Raw genomic sequence first — 20,450 nt, 5'->3', positions numbered from 1 at the left:
AGAAATATATTCAGACATTCTAAAAGATACATTTTGGCAAGGTTTAGATATTTTTTTGATTGGATAAATATCAGGTTTAGCATTTTTCTGCTTATTTCTGTGTGTGTGTCTGTGTGTGTGTGTGTGTGTGTGCGCGTGTGTGCGTGTGTGTGTCAGTTCTGTAATTTTGTTATTTTAGAGTGTCAGTCCTTGCTTGCTGAACACTTCTTTTCAGCACAGTTGCTCATTTGTATCTTGTATTACCAAAAGATTATCTGAATTATCACATTTTTTCGTATTTCCCATTCATTTCCTATGTCGGTCATTTTTGACCGCGAAGGAGCCAAGTGTGACTATTTTTTTTTTGACCCTTCAACATATCCGAATCATGTCACTGATTTTTTTTTGTACTCACATAGCTAATGCAACAAAAGTCACCAAGTGTCATCTCATTCTGATGAAGCTACGATTTTTAAAAATTCAAAACTTAAAATTTTTCGGTCAAAAATGACCGAAGAGGCCCAGAGGGTTAACTGCATCTGCGTCAGGAAGGGTATCCGGTGTAAAACTTGCCAAATTGGCTGTGTGGATCACTCCGCTGTGGTGACACGATTAGAAGGGAGTAAGCCGAGAGAGAAAGAAGAAGTGTAACCTTCCACTTTTATTATTGGCTAAAATCTCTTAATAAAGTCAGGTAGAATTTTTGTTTGATGAATTTTCATCTTGTCCTCTTTTCAATTTTTACTCGTCTTTCTCTAAATTTGTTGAATTTTATCACCTAGAAGACAAAAATGGCAATAATTGAGGTCAGTCTATATATAGATAAGTCTATATATAGATTTCCTAGATTATCTTTTTTTTTTTTTGTATAACAGCCAGCTTAAACTCTGGCCAGGATCAGGTTTGGACACCCTGGTATAGGATCTAACATACATGCATTACATATCTACATATTTTGATGTTAATTGCTTTGTGGCATTAAACTGGGGTTAACTTTTTTTTCTCTTTGTTTTTCTACCTTAGGCCTTACATTGCTGAAAGAGGAGAGAGAAGTACTGAATGAAACTGAAGAGAAAGATCAGTTTGAGAATCTTCATGATTTCATAACTGGAGAATATTCTGAAAAGACTTGTGAACAAAAAAGAGCTCATAAGACAGAAACCAGGAGTTATTTCACATGCTTTAAATGTGGAAAAAGTTTCAATCAACAAGAAGACCTTAAAGTCCACACTGGAGAGAAGCCTTTCATCTGCATACAGTGTGGGAAAAGTTTCAAAAGAAAGCTAAAAGTCAATCAAAGTGGAAGCCTTGACGTCCACCAGAATATTCACACAACAGAGAGCCCTTTTACCTGCCAACAGTGTGGAAAGAGTTTCAGTCAAAAAGCAAGCCTTAATAGGCACATGAATGTTCACACTGGAGAGAAACCTTACACATGCAAACAGTGTGGAAAGAGTTTCAGTCAAAAAGCAAGCCTTGAAATGCACATGAGAGTTCACACTGGAGAGAAACCTTACACATGCAAACAGTGTGGAAAGAGTTTCAGTCAAAAAGCAAGCCTTAATATGCACATGAGAGTTCACACTGGGGAGAAACCTTACACATGCAAACAATGTGGAAAGAGTTTCAGTCAAAAAGCAAGCCTTGAAATGCACATGAATGTTCACACTGGAGAGAAGCCTCACACATGCAAACAATGTGGAAAGCGATTCAATCAAAAAGCAAGCCTTGATATGCACATGAGAGTTCACACTGGAGAGAAGCCTTACATATGCTGTCAGTGTGGAAAGAGTTTTGGTACAAAAGGAAGCATTGACAAGCACATGAATGTTCACATTGTAGAGAAGCCTCACTCATGCAAACAGTGTGGAAAGAGATTTAGTCTACAAGGAAACCTTGTTAGGCACATAAAAACAATTCACAATAGAGAGAAGTCTAAAGATCCCCTCATTCTGGAAAGTGTTTCAACTAAAATGTATAAAACAGACAATTCCGGTCCTTGATTCTGATTGGTTGAGCCACATTTGAAGCTGTAAATGACTCTACAAACATACAGTCCTGCGAGAACCCCCAACACTGCACATTTTGTAGGTCTCTCATGTTTGACACCCATTTGAGGTCTTGTTGTCTCTAGTGATGAGCTGAGTTGAATCAGGTGTGATAGATGAGGAGTGCTCACAGGACCGCTTTGAAAACCACTGTTCTAAAGGAATCCTGTATCAGATTGCAATTGGAAATTCTATCATATTGTGGAACCGTACCTAAAGAATTCCATTAGGAATTGTCTAATAGGATCGTCTTATCGGACAAGACATAAATACATTTATTAGGATTCAATTTTATCTTTTCATCTTTTTTATCTTTTTTTTATCTACTTTTTTCCCTGGTATCTATGTTTAACAAATAGTTTATGTTTAGTTTTATGTTTTACCTTGATGTACATTGTTCATTGTTGCATAACCTACATTAGTGCAAAAAATCCTGAGGAACTAATATGACTGATGAAACAAAAGACATTAACAAGTTTGATTTAGATTTTTTTCATTTCAAGAGTATTTTAATTTTGTCTTTCTTTCGTAAGTACAATTGAATTACATTGAATTTGTTTTTTTTGTTTATATTAGATTACAATCATTACAGGCTTTCACCAAATTAGTTCATTAACCATATGAATTGAGGAATGGTGTGGGCAATGAAACTAACACTGGCCAATATAGTGTTGAAGGTTTCATGGCTATATTTCCGCAGCCTGGTGGCTAATCTTCACTGGTTGAGTGTGAAGATTGACTGTTCATCCAATGGTTCAAACATTGTAACCAGAAGGTGGTGCGATGTATCAGGAAGATAATGCACCAATACACACCACAAGATTGGTGAAAGAGTGGTTTGATAAACATAAAAGTAATATTTTCCATCGAAATGCTGTATTGGCAGCAAAAGGAGGCCCAACGTCATACTAATTGTGGTATAAAACCAGGTGTTTGAGTTTCATTGTCCAGCCCCTGTACATTCACTGTTGAACTCCTGAAGGCTGAGCCTTAAACTATTTTTTATTTTAATTTTATTTTTTTTATTATTACATTAATTTAAATAATAGTCTGTCTAAATATTTATTTTGATTGGCTGGAAGGTAAGCAATAAAATGCAAATGAAATGAAAATAGCTGTCATTTTTATTCTTTCATTCAAATATTGAGCTGCAAACATCAGTAACTGCTGTTAACTTTTAAAGACTCGCAAAAACCATGGTATAATCAAAAAAATCCATGGCTAGCCATGCAAAGGGGTCACTGGATGCAAAGTTCACATTTACATGTTTGAACATAAATGTGTGTTGGCAGTGTGTGTACACAACCACCCCGTAATGACAAAAATCCACCCAGTGGTTTTAAATTAATTTATTCAAATCAAAACAGACTCACGAGAGTATTTACACAGGAGCGTGAGCGTTTTATTACAACTATAAATTTGTAGCATGTAGCAAAATCAGAAATTCAGGGACTTCGAATGGTGAGCAGAACACAGAGACAATCAATTGTGAAAATACAGGGTATTTAATAAATGGATCTGCAGTGAACATACAACTAAACTAATCAAAACACATATATGCATAAAGAAAGTGAATAAGGAAAGAGAGAGAGAAGAAGAAGAAGAATGGTAGTATGTAGTATCAAATAACCACAACCTAATGAGAATCATCAAAGAATCAATTCACCTTAAAAATGGGCTCAACTTAAACGCATCTAAAATATCAATAAATAGATAAAAGTAAATAGATACTTGCATTGGCTTTGTTGCTGAACAAGAGTCCTGGGGGGTACTCCAGAATGCTCGGTTAACTTACCAATTGGTAAATCTTAACCTCTGAGTTGATTTACCCCAAACCCGCATACCATGAGTATGTCGGTTCCAAAACACCTGAGAAGAGTAAGTTTAATCAACCTCCTATTGGTTACCCAGAGTTAATGCGCACGCACGGTCCATACATAAAGACGTTTTCAATGGATCGCCGATTTCACGAGTGAAAATGGAAAATCAATGTGAAAAAAAGAGAGCGGCATACTTCACAGAAGCGGAGTTGGAGGTTTTAATGCACGCATACGAAGAATTCAAGCCAATAATACTGAAAAAAAGCAATACGGCTGCATCGGCTAAAGAAAGAGAGTTGGCTTGGCAAAAAAATCACGGACAGAGTAAATGCGTGAGTGTATTAAATAGCAAATTTGATATCGCCTCCCCTTTTATTATAATGCCAAATAATTTAACACCCCTTCCACATCCTTTTGACTGTTAAATCACTATGAAAGCATTTACTTGTCCTGCCTGTCATTTTTTTAGCTTAAAATGACAATGTATATTGACTAGGAATATATGGTTTCTTATTTAATAAGATGTAATCCTTCTGGAGCCAGAAGAACTCTGAGCCAAGTCAAAATGAAACACAAAAACATTCTGCAGAAAGGTAATATTTGATTACACTATTACTGAACTATTTATTAAATACGGTTTAGTATATTCTTTCTGTCATGTAGCTAATAGAAAGAAGGCTGAAGCCCGTCTAACTGGCGGGGGCCCACCACCACCTCCCCTCACTCCATCTGAGGAGCTGGCACTGTCCCTTAATAAAGGGCGACCTGTGGTTGCTGGCATTCCAGGGGGCACTTCAACACACACGCCATGCACCACAAGTAACATTGTGAAATGTAAGTCTACCACTATGATTTGTTTTCATTATATGACTTAATAAATTACTATCTCTGTCACTGAAAGGCTTTTTGAACATGCTTAATCCTTTTATGCAGGCTTATTTTATTTAACTGCATATGATAGGCTACTGTGATCTTGTATTACTTTGACATGTTTTTTTTTTCCTGCATTTTTGTTTTTTCTTTGATGATATTGAGAATTTTATGCGTTGTATTTTCTTATGGATACTGAAAGAGGGATTGTATTGTTGGACCCTACAGAAAGAACACAGTCTGTCACAGTTGTAAGTGTTTTGTTGTCAGGCACCTCTAGTACTTTTAGATATTTTTTATTTTTTTTTGCCAGATAATGTAAACTTGCATATTTCCACTAAAGGATGAAGATGATGAAAATGTCGATGAAGAGACAACATCTGCTGTGACAGAAGTGGACAATGCTGGTAGATCCACTGAGGTATGATGCATACCATTATAATGCATGCCCCCTTTTTACATTACGATAAGAAACTGTCATTGTCCATTCCCAGTACATACCTGGAGATTTGCCCACAGATGAAGTTCCTTCAACCTCAATGCACAATCTAAGCAGTGTAAGAATTTATGTGCAGTTGTCCATATTTTAATTTTATTGTCTGACAGAGTTGCATTCCCAGTTGCCAGCAAAGGAGCTGTATAAGGTCCATCTTCAAAAACAAATAAGAAAAAGTGACATGGAGATGGACCTTATACAGCTTCAAATGGAAGAGAAACAGCTATCCATTAAAAAGGCAACACTAGAAATTGAATTACTGGAGCATCGCCTTAAGGTGAGAACTTGTGTGAATATTATTCTGTTGCATGTTACAAGTGTTTATAAAGCAATGTAATAAAAAATACTTTCATTTTACATTTTACTTTCTTTGTTTTTCAGGAAATAAAGAAATGAACCTCACAACAGACCAGTGCAAAGAATTTAATAAAAGTAATTTTGACAAATCCTGTCTCTCAAAAGTCTTCCATCTCTGTTGTGTGCAAAAATCTGTAGGGGTTCCTCTGGGCCATCTTCTTCAATACAAGGAGGGTGGCTCTCTCCTCTTATAGTGGCAATGTTGTGAAGCACAACACAAGCCACTATGAGGTCGCATGCCCTCTCTGGACTGACCCGGAGCCCACGCAGACACTGAAACCTAGACTTGAGGATCCCTATGGTCATCTCCACCTTGGCACGTGTTCGGCTGTGAGACAGGTTAAAGCGTGTCTGTGGTCCAGGATCAGGTTCAGGGTAGGGTGTCATTAAATAGGGCAGACAAGGGTATCCTCTGTCCCCCAGCAAGTAACCATTGTACTGTCCTGTAATGATTCCCGTGTACAATACAAATATAGTAAAAAGAAAAAAAAACCTTGTATAAAGCAAAACATACCCTGCTGAAATGTGTGGCATAATGGTGACTCGCGGAAAATTCTAGCATCATGCACAGATCCTGGCCATTTTGCCTCAACATTAGTAATGATGTGAGTTGCATCACAGATTACCTATAGTTAGTGGGAAAAAAGTAATTACTTTAAGGATTTTAACAAGGCCAAAAATTAAGGACACAAAATTAAGTTGTTACCTGCACATTGATACTATGAATAGATTTCCTATTAACATAGTCTCCCTCATTTATTGAAGTAGCTTTAATAGGAATATGGGTGCCATCGATACACCCAATTACATTTGGAAACCCTGAAATACAAAGTCATAAATGGAAGTATCAATTGTGTGTTCAGGATGAATAGATATACATAGTATGACTACATTGTATAAAATCTATGACGCATATCTAAAGGACAAACCTGCCACTCTGTGGAATTCCTTTTTAATAACACGCAGAGGTTAATGGCCAGGGAACTGTACAAACGTGTGTAAGAAGCGTTTAAGTGCCAGACATACTGTACGAACCGCTCTACACACAGTTGCCTTACCCACATGCTCTGCATCGCCCACATTGTACAAAAAATGCCCTGACGCAAAAAACCGAAGTGCTATGCACAGAATGTTTTCTGTGCTAAGCGCAGACCCGCGGTTTGTGACATTTGCAATATGCGGTTTCAAGAGATGTGTTAAATAAATTAACGATTCTTTTGAAAACCGATAACGCTCTTTCAAATAATCATTAGGAAACGAAAAGACATCAATACGCGGTCTTATAACTCTCTCCCGGCGAAAAAAAACTCGTATAATTTGTGCCTCCACGTCCACAGGATCGTCATCAAAAGGGCACGCCATGCTGAGTAACCTTCTGAAACAAACTGATCCTGGAACATAACCTGCTACCGAGCAGGTTATCTTCAGAGAGTACGTTGCTATGGTTACATACATACTCAGAAAGTTACCTCCGTTTTTGGAACCGAAAGTTGAGGTTACCCACTAACTTACCCTTAAACTTACCCGGGTATGTCACATAACCTGCTTTCTGGAATACACCCCTGGAGACTCTTGTTTGAGCTGGTCCTGTGTGTCGCTGTGGTCATCCAGACTGACTAAAACACTCAATCACTGGAGTTTTATTCAGATTTCAGGAGGCTGTTCTTACAGATGAAGACAAAGCTCTCAGATCACAAGCTTAAACACAGTATTCAAGGGATGTGATCAGTTCTATACTAAACTCTAACTATAGCACTCATGATCACAGAGATCAGGGAAAGACACATTCACACACAACTCAGGTGTTCATTAGCATTAACAATGACAAAAAATAAAGAAATCAGGCAGAAGTATCAAGTGCACCACAGATAAAATATGACAGTGTCATTTTACATTTGTATTCACACACACCTAAAGCAAAAGAGATTAATTTACAACTGATCATTTCTGCTAAATTTCCTAAGCAATAATTTCATTTCAACCAATATAATTGTGTCTTTTGAAGTAAGGATTGTCACACCTATGGACTGTCCTTGTATGTGTGTGTGTTTTTTTTTTTTTTACAATGTGCTCCTTGTCCTTGTTTGTCTTTATTTGGTTTTCCTGTCACTGTTTCCATTGTCTGGATCAGAACGATAAATGGCATTTACATTTTAAAATGAACATATTTAGCTTGTGTGTGTGTGTGTGTGTGTGTGTGTGTGTGTGTGTGTGTGTGTGTGTGTAAAATCCCAACATACTGTGCATGCTTCAGTTACCCCTTGCATGGGAACAGGTAAAAGTGATGGAGTGTTATGTAAAACTACACACACACACACACACACACACACACACACACACACACACACACACACACACACACACACAAAAAACAACCAAATATTTTACATTGTACAAATACAATTATGAGCTCATTTACCAGTTATGAAGGTTCTGCTGCTACTGCACCCCGGCTGCTGGTCTAAGGAAGAGCTGAGACCTGCCCCCAGGGATGCCCTCAACAATGGGTCTGGTGGCATTCAACCCTAGGGCCAGCTCCTCTGCTGGGGTGTGACGAGGGGGTGCAGGACCACTACCTGTCTTTTTTTGCTCTGCCCTTTTCTTGGTTGCTGTTATAAACAAACAAACAGATTATTTCAGAGTCTCTTTTCAAGAGACTAAAAGCAATATAAGTGATAAATATTACCATTCTGTAAAATATTCTTATATTTCACTTTTACTTGTTCCCATGTTCTATTGCAGGGGTGCCCAACCCTGTTCCTGGAGATCTACTATCCTACAAAGTTCAGCTTCAACCCTAATCAAACACACCTCAACCAGCTAATTAATCTCTTAAGCAGAACTTGATAATTACAGACAGCTGTGTTGGAGCAGGGCTGGAACAAAAATCTGCAAGTCGGTAGATATCCAGGAACAGGGTTGAGCAGCCCTGTTCTAGTGGGTCCTGTTGTGGCTCTAATGTTAAAGAGGATATAATATAATATAATATAATATAATATAATATAATATACAATTACTTACCAGTTTAATTTGTCAGCAACTATTTTTCTGCCAGCCCTCTCTCCTCGCTTGAAACCTTTGCAGTGTTCCCTTGCATTTTAATTAAACTCTTGAAATTCCTCAATCAAGAGTTCTTGATTTGCTGCCGAAAAATACTTTGACATTCTCGCCACCAATCAAAGAGTTTCTGATCAATGTTTCTACTATCGATACGTAGCCCCTTTTAAGCCACCCAGTGATCTCAAATTACTTCATCCAGCTATACTCATCATCAACAACAGGTGCGTTCAGAGAACCGGAATAGCAAGCTCATAGTTAGCGTGATGATTTGATCTTGGACATAGTAAGCGAGGTACGAAGAATGGACCCCAGGTATAGAACACTTCTGTTTATCCTTGTAGAAGTATCCTTGGCAGAAATGACTGCTTGTGAGACCTTGTGAGACATACCCCTCTCGTCTCCATCAGATGTCAACATTTTCACCGCAGCTCTCTACAAGACCTATTTTTTGTTTAATCCAATATGTGTCCATATGTCACAAATATTTTACAGCAGCAACACTGTTTTGTGTGCTCTGGCACTAAAGTTAGCAAGCAATTTCCGCTTTACAGAAAACATATAACGTTAATGCAAATCAGCAACTTAACAGGAACACCAACAATCTCAGACACCTGGGTCCTTTTCCCAAAATGCAGTTCTGAGTTTTCTCCAACAATGTCTAATGAGTTTGGAGAACACCTGACAAGAGATCAGAGGCCATTCGTTCAAACAGAATCTCTCTAGATTCTCCAGAATCTCTCCGGTGCTTCTTCTCTTCAGTTTCTATACAGGGTTCAGGTCAGGGAACTGGAACGGCCATCGTAGAAGCTTCATTTTGTGCTCAGTGACACATTTTTGTGTTGATTTTGATGTTTGTTTTGGATCATCGTCCTGCTGGAAGATTCAACCATGGCCCATTATAAGATTTCCAAAAGAGACAGTCAGGTTTTTTCTGCTGGTATTTGATGGAATCCATTAAGCCGTGTATCTAAACAAGATGTCCAAGACCTTCCGGCAGAAAATTAGGTCCACAACATTAAAGACTTAGCAGTGTTTTTATCCTTGGGCGTGGGGTACTTTTTTATACCCGTCTGCACCAAGACCATCTGGAGGGTTAGCTGCCAAAAAGCAAATTTTTAGTTTCATCTGACCATAGAAGCCAGTCCTGTATGAAGTTCCAATCATGTCTGAAAAGTGAATATGGTGGAGTTTGTTTTTTATGAGCCAGGTGGTTTTTTTTCTTGAAACCCTCTGGAACAACATGTGGTGATGTAGGGGCTGTTTGATCATTTTATTTTAGGCTTTCTGACCCAAAGACTCAACAATTCTCTGCAATTCTCCAACTGTGATCGTTGGAGAGTCTTTGGCCACTCATACTCTCCTACGCTCGCTGCCTGTCCCATAAATTGGCTGTAAAAAAAAAAAGCATCTCTGTGGTTAGCCTAAGGTCCAAGATATGCCAAAAAAAACAATCAGTGCTACCAACGATTCCATAGAAAAACAAACAGTTATCCAACCAATCACCGTCAGGGGGTTGGTGTTGTGGACTTTGGTACTGGTGCAGGGATGTGAGGGAGGCAGAGCGAATGTCCACAACACCAACCCCCTGATAGTGATTGGTTGGAACACTGTTTGTTTTTCTGTGGAATTGTTGGTAGCACCGATTGTTTTTTTGGCATATTCTCGGACCTTAGGCTGACCATAGAGACGCGTTTTTTTTTTTACAGCCAATTTATGGGGCAGGCAGCAAGCGTATCATGAAGAAAGGTCAGCTGAATTTGACACTTTATGTTTCAGGCTTGAAATCACTGATACAACCTTTAAGTTGATTGGAACTTCTTAATTATTGCCCTGATGGTGGGAATGTGGATTTTCAATGCTTTAGCTCTTTTCTTACAGCCACCTTCTATTTTGTAAGCTCAACAAACTTGTTCTGTACATCAGAACTTTCTTTGGTTTTACATCTTGTGATGGATGATTAAGAGAATTTGGCTTTTGTGTTCCTCATATTTATAATCATGTAGAACAGAAACTCATGACTGGACAATTTTACACCCAATTTACATCATCTTACTTCAATGAAAGGTTACATTTTGTGATTTTTTTCAAATCAAAGATCTAAAGGATAAATGATGCATGTTTTATTTTCACGGTCACGTTTACTCATATTTATTAAGGGTGCCAATTTTAGTGGAGGGCACTGTATATATCTCAACAAAACCAGATAAAACATCTTAATTTATCAAAGCTAATAGTGTTAAAAATGTAAAAGATTGGATGACCATTCATTTTCTTCAATTAAATTCAGATAAGACAGATATTACTTATTAGACAAAAAACTGCACGGAATCTCTTGAATTACAATTTGCAACTAGACGGTTACGACATCGCGACAGCTTGTGAATTAAGACTATGCAGACATGGTACATCAGTCTGCCACGAATACCAATAGCTTGCTGCACCCCACAACCAAGCTGCATAAATCCTGCCATGTGAAGCAAAATGTCTTAGTACCAGTTCTTCATTGAACCCAAGCCAGGAAAAAACTTCTGGAGATTCATCAAATGTGTCTCCTTTTAACAGAGGGGGTGAGGCAGCTAATGTTCCTGTGGTCACCATGAAGCTGTTATTTCAGCATGAAGAATTATTTCAGGATTTCTCTCCATATAATGGACTTATATGGTCCCCTGAGTTTGAACTTCCAAAATGCAGTTTGAATGCAGTTTTAAAGGGCTCTAAACAATCCCAGCAGAGTTATTTTCTAAAAACTTACAAATTTACAAATATATACTTTTTAATCTCTACACAGAGCACACACAGAGATAGATAAGACAATCATTTATGGTTAAAAACTCACCAGGTGAGTTTTAGTTGTAACAATTCCTCACAGAGCGCAGAATTCACACTATTTGAAAAAAAAAAAAAAAATTATGCTTATGAACATAGTAAACCCACAGACAGCCACCTTTTCCAAATCAAAGTGTGTGTATGTGTGTGTAGTCTCTCAGCGTCCCAACTGTACAGTATATACAATAGTTCAGATTGGTCTCACCGGTAGTCTTTTATCTTCCATGAGCGCAAAACCAAAAAGCGCTGGCTGTTTCAAGGTAAGTTTCCCAAAACAAAAAAGTATACTCCACAAAAAGACTCAGTCCAAGGGGGAAAAAACAGCCAACAACAAAAGAAGTAATCCACAGGATCGATCACCGGGTGCTGTTTCTAAACTCCATATGTGGTGTTTATGGAGCGTTATGAAGGTACTCCATAATGCTCCATATGTGATGTAGAGTAAAATATTTGTAGAGTAATTTACAACAGCTTTGATTGTGGCCTATCAAAATCAAGGACCGGAACTGTCCGTTCTAGACATTTCGTTTGAAACACTGTCCATGCTAAAGGGATCTGTTAGGCTTCTCTTTATTGTGTATCTTCATGTGTCTGTCAAGGCTTCCTTTTTGATTGAAACTCTTTCCACACTGTTTGCATGTGTAAGGCTTCTCTCCAGTGTGAACTCTCATGTGAATGTTAAGGTATCTTTTATGAGTGAATCTCTTTCCACATTGTTGGCAGGTAAAAAGACTCGCTGTAATGTGAATTCTCTGGTGAACTTTAAGGTTTCCACTTTCACTCTTTCCAGACTGAGGGGATCTGTAAGGCTTTTCTGTATTGTGAATTTTCATGTGACTGTCAAGTTGTCCTCGTTGACTGAAACTCTTTCCACACTGTTTGCATGTGTAAGGTTTCTCTCCAGTGTGAACTCTCATGTGAATGTTAAGGCATCCTTTACGAGTGAAACTCTTTCCACACTGGGTGCATGTGTAAGGTTTCTCTTCAGAGTGAATTCTCATGTGGATGTTAAGGTAGCCTTTACGAGTGAAACTTTTTCCACACTGTTTGCATGTGTATGGCTTCTCTCCACTGTGAACTCTCATGTGCATTTTAATGTGTCCTTGTTGTTTGAAACTCTTTCCACACTGGTTGCATGTGTAAGGCTTCTCTCCAGTGTGAAACCTCATGTGTCTGTTAATGCATCCTTTACGAGTGAAACTTTTCCCACACTGTTTACATGTGTAAGGCTTCTCTCCAGTGTGAATTCTCTTGTGCCTTTTAAGGTATCTTTGTTGTTTGAAACTCTTTCCACACTGACAACAAATGAAACTACTCATAGTTTCTGTCTTTTGAGCACTTTTTTGTTTAGACGTCTTTTCAGACTCACAAAAAGGTTTTTCTCCAGATATGAAATCATAAAGATTCTCATACTGATATTTCTCTTCAGTTTCATTCAGTACTTCCCTTTCCTCTTTCAGCGCTGTAAGGTCTAAGGTGGAAAAACAAAAAGATAAAAGTTAACCCAGTTTAATGGCACAAAGCAATTAACATCAAAACAAGTAGATATGTAATGCAGACATGCTAGATCCTATACAAAGGTGTCCATACCTGATCCTGGCTGCCAGAGATTAAGTTCCCCTTAAGTCGAATCACTTCGACGTTACATATGAGATCTCGCTTAAGAGACCAATCATCTCTGAGCCTTATTTAAAAGGCCAATGAACATTGGCGAGTGGTATCTGCATGCCAAGCCACTCCCCCGTACATACAGGTATATAAGATGGCGGCACGGACACTTATTCAGACTTTCGCTTTCGAAGCCTCTATGCTTGAGTCTTACAAACTTTCAAACAGTAGACGACTAAAGTTCCTGCTGCTCTTTCCCTGCTGGTGTGCTGCTGATCGAAAAAGAGCAAAGATCTAAAAGAGTGATTTCGCGGCAGCAGCCAGCAGGATCCTGCGGGCGGCCGTTTTCATGGCCTCAAAAAGCCTCCTGCACTCCAGCGAGGAAGCCCCATTGAGTGCACAGTGTGCCGCGGTTTCCTCCCTGGGCAGACCGGGACTAAAAGAGCAATTTCGGCCGTAAGATGTTTTTTTCAGAATGGCTTTTCAGCCATGCGCTTCCGGGTGCGGCAGTTTCCTCACCTAGCTGGACGGACATGAACGCTGCCTCACATGTCTGGGCCGTGATCATGCTGAGGCAGCGTTTACGGATGGTTCGTGCATTCATTGCGGGCCGCGTTTACCATGCTGCAGGCCAAGCTGCCTCAGCCTTGCACACTATGGCAACCCTGCAGGTTTACCAAGCCCAAGCGTTAAAACAACTGCACGAGGGTGGTCCTGACCAAGGAGTGATGCAGGAACTCCGTGCGTAATGTCCACGGCTGTGGTCCAGGAGTGTCATCTATGGCTGACTTTGGCACAGATGGCAGACGTCGACAAGGCACGCTTTCTCGACGCTCCCATCTCCCAGAGCGGCCTATTTGGCGACACTGTCAAGGACTTTGCCCAGCAGTTCTCGGCAGTCCAGAAGCAGACGTAAAAAAAGGCCATAAAACACATCTTGCCCTGCCGCAAAACTTCCATCCCGCCACCGGTGGCCCAGCCTTCTCGCAGGGACCGGCCAGAAACACCCGCAAGAAAGCTGCGAAACGTCCTTGACCCGGGCAACCTAGAGGTGATGGAGATTGTTTAGGGGACGATGACATCTACGTCCCCGCTCCCAGTAGAGGGCCGGGAACCACTGTGCATTTCAATGCTGCCGTCAACCTTCGGGCCGACGGTACCCACTTTTTCACAAAAAGAGCTAATTTCCTCACCTCTGGGGCTTCGGCCCCGAGTTCCCTTCTTACTTACACTCCTCGGAACCGGACTCGGAGCCTTGTATCGCCAGGGCAGGAACCAGGGAAGAAGGTAAGCACTGCTATGTGCAGTTAAGACTCTTCTCCAGGACGTTCATCTTTCTGGGTTCAGTCTCCTTCTGTGTTCCCCCAGGCTGCCCCACCACAGTCACATCGGTCAACGTTCCCTTGATACCCCTACAGTGGTTGATACGGACGGTACGGCTCGGCTTTGCGATTCAGCTTACCAGGTGTCCGCCCAGGCACAGAGGTGTCCTGCCTGCGGAGGTCGCAGTCCTACTGGCGAAGGACGCGGTCCAGCCTGCCCCTCCAGCCGAGATGAAGTTAGGGTCTTACAGTCCTTACTTCAACGTGCCCAGAAAGAGTGGTGGGTTAACACCCATCCTGGATGGAGCTCTGATCTGGTCCCTTCCCAGGCTGCCGGTCAGGAGGCTCGCCACAAAGTGCATACGACTATGCTTGGGTTGGGCTGGGTTGCAGCTATCGGCCTGAAGGGCACCCGCTTTCACGACTCAACTGTTCCCTGGCACAGACCCCTTCTGCGGCCTGTTTTCGGGGGCCGAGCGTCCCAGTGCTAGGTGCTTCCATTTGGCCAGTCCCTCCCCCTGTCCCCTCTTCGGCAGACAGGCATTCGCAAATCCAACCATCTCGGCGTCTGACTCCTTGTAGCTCACTAGCGAGTTCCGTTGTGCGCAACAGAGGGAACTGATGCTTTAGCATCCCTGCCATCTGGTCCTTCAGGGCAACCGAGGCAAGAGCACACTCTCCCTAGAAAAGGTGCAGAGGAGCTCGTTCTTCGGGTCGGAGCCGGACCCTGTCAACAAGACAGCCCGCCTTACTACCGTCTAGGTTACGAAGGTAACCCACGTTCCCCGAAGGAGGGAACGGAGACGTTACATTGGGATCTCGCCTGAGAGACCGATCATCTCTGAGCCTTATATAAAAAAGGCCAATTGCAAATTGGCGAGTGGACGTGCGCGTCGGCCACTCCCCCGCACATGCGGGTATATAAGAAGGCGGCGCGCATCACTCAAACAGGTTTTCGCTGAAGAGCCGTCAAGCCGGCGTCAGCGCGACGCCAGGGACGTGGCAGGGGAATGTAACGTCTCCGTTCCCTCCTTCGGGGAACGTGGGTTACCTTCGTAACCTAGACGTTACCCCTTCAGTCGAATCACTTCGACGTTACATTGGGAACAAGCCCATGGAAAAGGCCACGACCCTGACGCCGCGTTACGCAACAACTTCACGTGCTGACAAGTATACGTGCCGGCAGGCGAAGTGTAACGTAACCTTCCAACGCCCTGGGGCCCAATAAGGGGGGCCCACCAGGGATGCCAGTTGTACTGAAGCATGGGTTGGGGGGGGAGCACATGAAATTCTACATGTGGAAATAAGAATAATTCAATATATCCATAAAGGTTTTTAGGGATACACGAGGGAAACAGCGGTCTCCTCCGCTGGAATAAATAAAAACTAAGCCACAACCTGCGGGGCGAAGGAGACCCAGGCAGGATCACAGTGCAGGACTACTCCGCGCCTAGCCCTGACTGCGGGGCAGGAGGACCCAGGGTTCGCCGGAGGGAACATTCTGGGAAAATAGCGCACGGATCCACGTGGGAATGGCGCAGCAAGCCGACACCAGCCGGTCTTCCCGCTCACCTGTGAGTCCTTATGTTAGGACACGGGAGAACGGCCTCTACGCAAGGTTGGAGAACCAAGCGAAGGTAGGGTGTCGCCCAGCCCGCAGCTTCCGGTTTATACATCTGCTGGTGAGGTGCCATGAACCAAGGATCACGGCTGTCCCTGGGTATAACAGGGAGAGGCATCTACCACCATTTAGCCAACCTCAGTTCGGGGAGCATTCCCTTTCTGCTGAATCCCGAGGCAGATGAAGCTGCTGGTGCGGCTGAAGTGCCGAGTGATTCAGTCTCACATATTTAACGACACAACATAGCACGACTGGGTCTGCCTCCTCCAGGGCAGAGCTTGCAGGTCCACCACCTGATCGCGGAAAGGCGTGGTGGGGACCTTGGGCACCGGGCCGGGGTCTCGACGGTAACGTGGAAGACGCCGGGCCCGAATTCTCGACACACTTTGCTGGCAGAAAAGCTTGTAGGCCCTCTTAATGGGAGCCAGGGCAGTCAGGAGCGCTGTCTTAATGACAGGAATTTTAGCTCGACTGAGGCCAGTGGCTCCAATGGAGCGACCCGCGGCCCTGAAGGCGACGGGGAGGTCCAAGAGGTATGAGGTGCGTGCTAAGCACCTCTGAGGAACCTGAGCTTGTCGGTAACCTACCCTCTTAAAGGAAGCCAGGGCAGTCAGGAGTGCTGTCTTAATGACAGGAATTCTAACTCGACTGAGGCCCGAGGCTCCTAAGGAGCAACCCGCGGCCCTGAAGGGCGACGGGGGGGTCCCAGAGGGTATGAGGCGTTACTTGACAGAGAAAACTTGTAGGTCTCCTGCCCTCTTAACGGGAGCCAGGGCGGTCAGGAGCGCTGTCTTGATGACAGTAATGCTAGCTCGACTGAGGCCAATGGCTCAATTGGAGCGTCCCGCGGCTCTGAAGGCGACGGGAAGGCCCCAAGAGGGTGTGGGGTGCGTTCTGGGCACCTCTGGGAAACCTCACGGCCAGTGAATGCTTACCTACTTAGCTCCATCTACTGCATGTGATACGCGGCGAAGCAGCGGCATATACTTAAAGAGTGAGGGGACAGTCTGCGCTCAAACTCTCCTGCAGGAAGGGAAGCATACTGCAACCGTGTAACTCTGTGGAAAGCCAGCAAATAGACCTCATCTCAGTGCGAGCCTGCCTCTAGTCAAGGGAGCTCGGACTGAGTGATAATTGTATCACGGCCTGAGAAGACCGGAGAGGTCTGGGTGTCATACCGTGCCCTACAGGGAGGGACTGCCGCGAGGGAACGGTTACTAGACCTGAGTCCGGGTGGGCCATTCTTGTAGCGCAACCAACAGACTTACTCCTCGTCCTCCCTGGACTTGCACAGAGTCTGTGCAAGGAGGCTCACTGGGGAAGGGCGTACTTGGGCCCCGGAGGTCAGCTGAGTGCCAGCGCTACTCTGAAGGAGGCAGCTGGCAGTGAGAGCAATCGGGGGCGAGCGGATGTGGCTGGCCTACCGATATGCTCCAAACTAGCTGCGTCACGGGGTGGAGTCGCCATCCTGCAGGTGGTGGACTGCCGTGAGAGCCGATAGGCTGCACGGTTGAGTTTACCTGCTTCAAGTGAATGGCAAGTAGCAAAATGTGCCACGTACTCCCTGGGAGCAGATGGAGAGGCTGTAAGCCTCTGTCGTACATGGCAACCCAACCCGTGGTAAGCCACGGGCTGGCTTGTCGGCCAAACTGCGGGAAAACGCCAGTCCGGAGTGGGCCGAGATGCCATGCCCATCCTGGGACTCGATCGTGCTGAAGCGGTCTCACATGAACAAGCTTAGCGGCTCTTAGCGGCTAGAGCTGTCATGTGCCCCAGGAGCCTCAGTTGAGAGGACCGCTATGTTGTGCCTGATTGACTCAGGAACTACAGCACTGACTGCGCGCTCTAGTGTAGTAAGGCGGGCTGTCTTAAGGACCGAGTCAGGCTCCCGACCGAGGAAACGAATTCCCTCGGTTGGCCTGAAGGACCAGATGGCGGGGGTGCCGAGGCACCAAGTCCCTATGTTCGCACAACGGAACTCACGAGTGGGCTGGTAAAGCACCAGTCGAAGAGACGGTTGAAGACGCGAATACCTGTCTGCCGAAAAGGGGACAGGGGAGCTCCCATAGCCTAAAGAAGGCAGGAAGGAGAGGGACTAGCCAAATGGAAGCACCTAGCGCTGAGCGCTCGACCCCCGGGGCAGACCGCCGGAGGGGTGTGCGCCGGGGAAGATCGAGACGAGACAGCGGGTGCCCTTCAGGCAGATGGCTGCAACCCAGCCCTGGAGACGGAAACATAGCTGTATGTGCTTCGTCGTGAGCGAGTGTGCCGACAGCCTGAAAGGGATCGGGACAGAGCTCCATCCAGGGCGGGTATTAACCCACCACACTAACTGGACACGTGAAGTCGAGACTGAAAGGTCCCGACCTCGTCCCGGGGGAGGGACAGGCTGGATCGCGTCCTTCGCCAGTAGGAACGCGACCTCCGCAAGCAGAACAGAGGCACGCCTGCCCGAATAAGAAAGTAAGGGGTACCTCTGAGTCTGGGCGGACGCCTGGGGCCGGGCCGTACCGTCCGTATCAACCATCGTAGTGGTATCAAGGGAACGTTGACCGACGTGACCGTGGTGGGGCAGCCTAGGGGGAGACAGGGAAGGAGACAGAACCCAGAAGGATGAACGTCCTGGAGAAGTGTCTAACTGCACTAAGCAGTGCTTACCTTCTTCCCTGGATCCCGCGCTGGCGAAGGCCGGCCGCGAGTCTGGTTCCGAGGAGTGTAAGTGCTGCTCAGAAGGAAACTCGAGGCCGAAGCCAGAGGTGAGAAATTTGCTCTTTTTGAGAAAAAGTGGGTACCGTCGACGAAAGCCGACGGCAGCATTGAAGTACACAGTGGCTCCCGGCCCTCCACCGGGAGCGGGGAGCGTAGATTGTTAGCATCCCCTAAGGAGCAGTCTCAATCACCTCTGGAGGCCCGCGTCAGGGACGTTTCGCAGTTTTCTTGCGGGTGTTTCGGGCCGATCCCTGTGCCGCGGGCGGCGCCACTCTCCTGCGGCTGGCTCTGCGCTTGCGGGCCCTTCTCGCCGACCTGGCGTCGTGGGCCTCCGCGGTGGGGCGAGCCGTAGATGTTGCGGCCGCAGGAGGGCGCCCTCGGCGACGTGCAGTCGGAGGCGGTGCCTCCGGCGGCGGGATGGAAGCATCGCGGCGGGGCAGGATGTGAAACGCCTCCGTCTGTCTCTGGGCTGCCGAGAACTGCTGGGCAAAGTCCTCGACAGAGTCGCCGAATAGGCCCCTCTGGGAGATGGGAGCGTCGAGAAAGCGTGCTTTGTCGGCATCTGCCATCTGGGCCAGAGAGAGCCACAGGTGTCGCTCCTGGACCACAGCCGTGGACATCACCTGACCAAGGGCCCGCGCCGCGACCTTCGTCGCACGAAGGGCGAAGTCGGTGGCAGCGCGGAGTTCCTGCATCGTACCTTGGTCGGGACCACCCTCGTGCAGCTGTTTCAACCCCTTGGCCTGGTAGACCTGCAGGGTTGCCATCGCATGCAGGGCCGAGGCGGCCTGGCCCGCAGCGTGAAAAGCGCGGCCCGCAAGGGCGGACGAGCGCTCACACGCCTTGGACGGGAGACGCGGCCGGCCCCGCCAGGTGGCAGCGCCACGCGGGCAAAGTTGCACCGCCATAGCGCGCTCGACCTGGGGAACCGACGCATACCCCCTGGCCGCCCCGCCATCAAGGGTGGCGAGGGGAGAGGAGCCGGGCAGCGGGCGAGATGAAAAGGGCGCCCGCCAGGTCTTAACCAGCTCCTCGTGCACCTCCGGGAAGAATGGCACCGGGGGAGGGCGAGGCGATGCCGCCGGAGCCGTCCCCAGGAACCAGTCGCCCAGCCGAGAAGGATCGGCCGAGGCCGATGGAGTAACCTCCAGGCCGATCCCCCTGGCGGCTCGGAGGAGCATAGCCGAGAGCTCGGAGTCTGCCTCCGACGGGGCAGCAACCGCGGAGGGGCGCCGCGCCGCCGGAAGAGCGTCCTCACCCCCTGACTCTCCCTCTGACGCAGCGTCAGACATCTCTTCCTCCTGAGGAGCGCCAAAGGAGACGCCCAGCCCGGCTGGCGGGGAGGCGTACTGCTTTGGCATCTCGACGGGGGTATGCTGGCGGGCGGAAGACCGCAGGGCTTTTGGAGCCGGCGGAACGTTCGGCACCGTGACTCGAAATTCCCCCTCGTGCCTCGCCACAGCGGCGGAAAAATTCCGCAGGCCGTGGGGCGCGAAGGGGGGCCTGCCCGCGAGCGAGCGGCGAGTCCTCAGCATTCCCATGGTCATGCTTTCGCAATGAATGCATGAACCATCCGTGAAAGCTGCCTCAGCATGTTCGATGCCCAGACATGTGAAGCAGCTTTCATGTCCGTCCAGTGAGGTGAGGAAACTGCCACACCCAGAAGCGCACGGCCGGAAAGCCATTCTGAAAAGAACGTCTTTACACAGCCGTGAGAAATTGCTCTTTTAGTCC

At 45.7% G+C, this 20,450-nt stretch overlaps 1 pseudogene; it reads left to right on the top strand.

Annotated features, from left to right (window-relative positions):
- LOC141326079 (uncharacterized) overlaps positions 1-20,450 on the top strand; it is a 135,925-nt pseudogene that overhangs the window by 12,216 nt on the left and 103,259 nt on the right.

Source organism: Garra rufa, chromosome 2, assembly GCF_049309525.1.
Source record: "Garra rufa chromosome 2, GarRuf1.0, whole genome shotgun sequence".
NCBI classification, from domain to species: Eukaryota; Metazoa; Chordata; class Actinopteri; order Cypriniformes; family Cyprinidae; genus Garra; species Garra rufa.
Note: the sequence above shows the minus strand (reverse complement) of the source record. Positions and strands in the feature narration are given on the sequence as shown.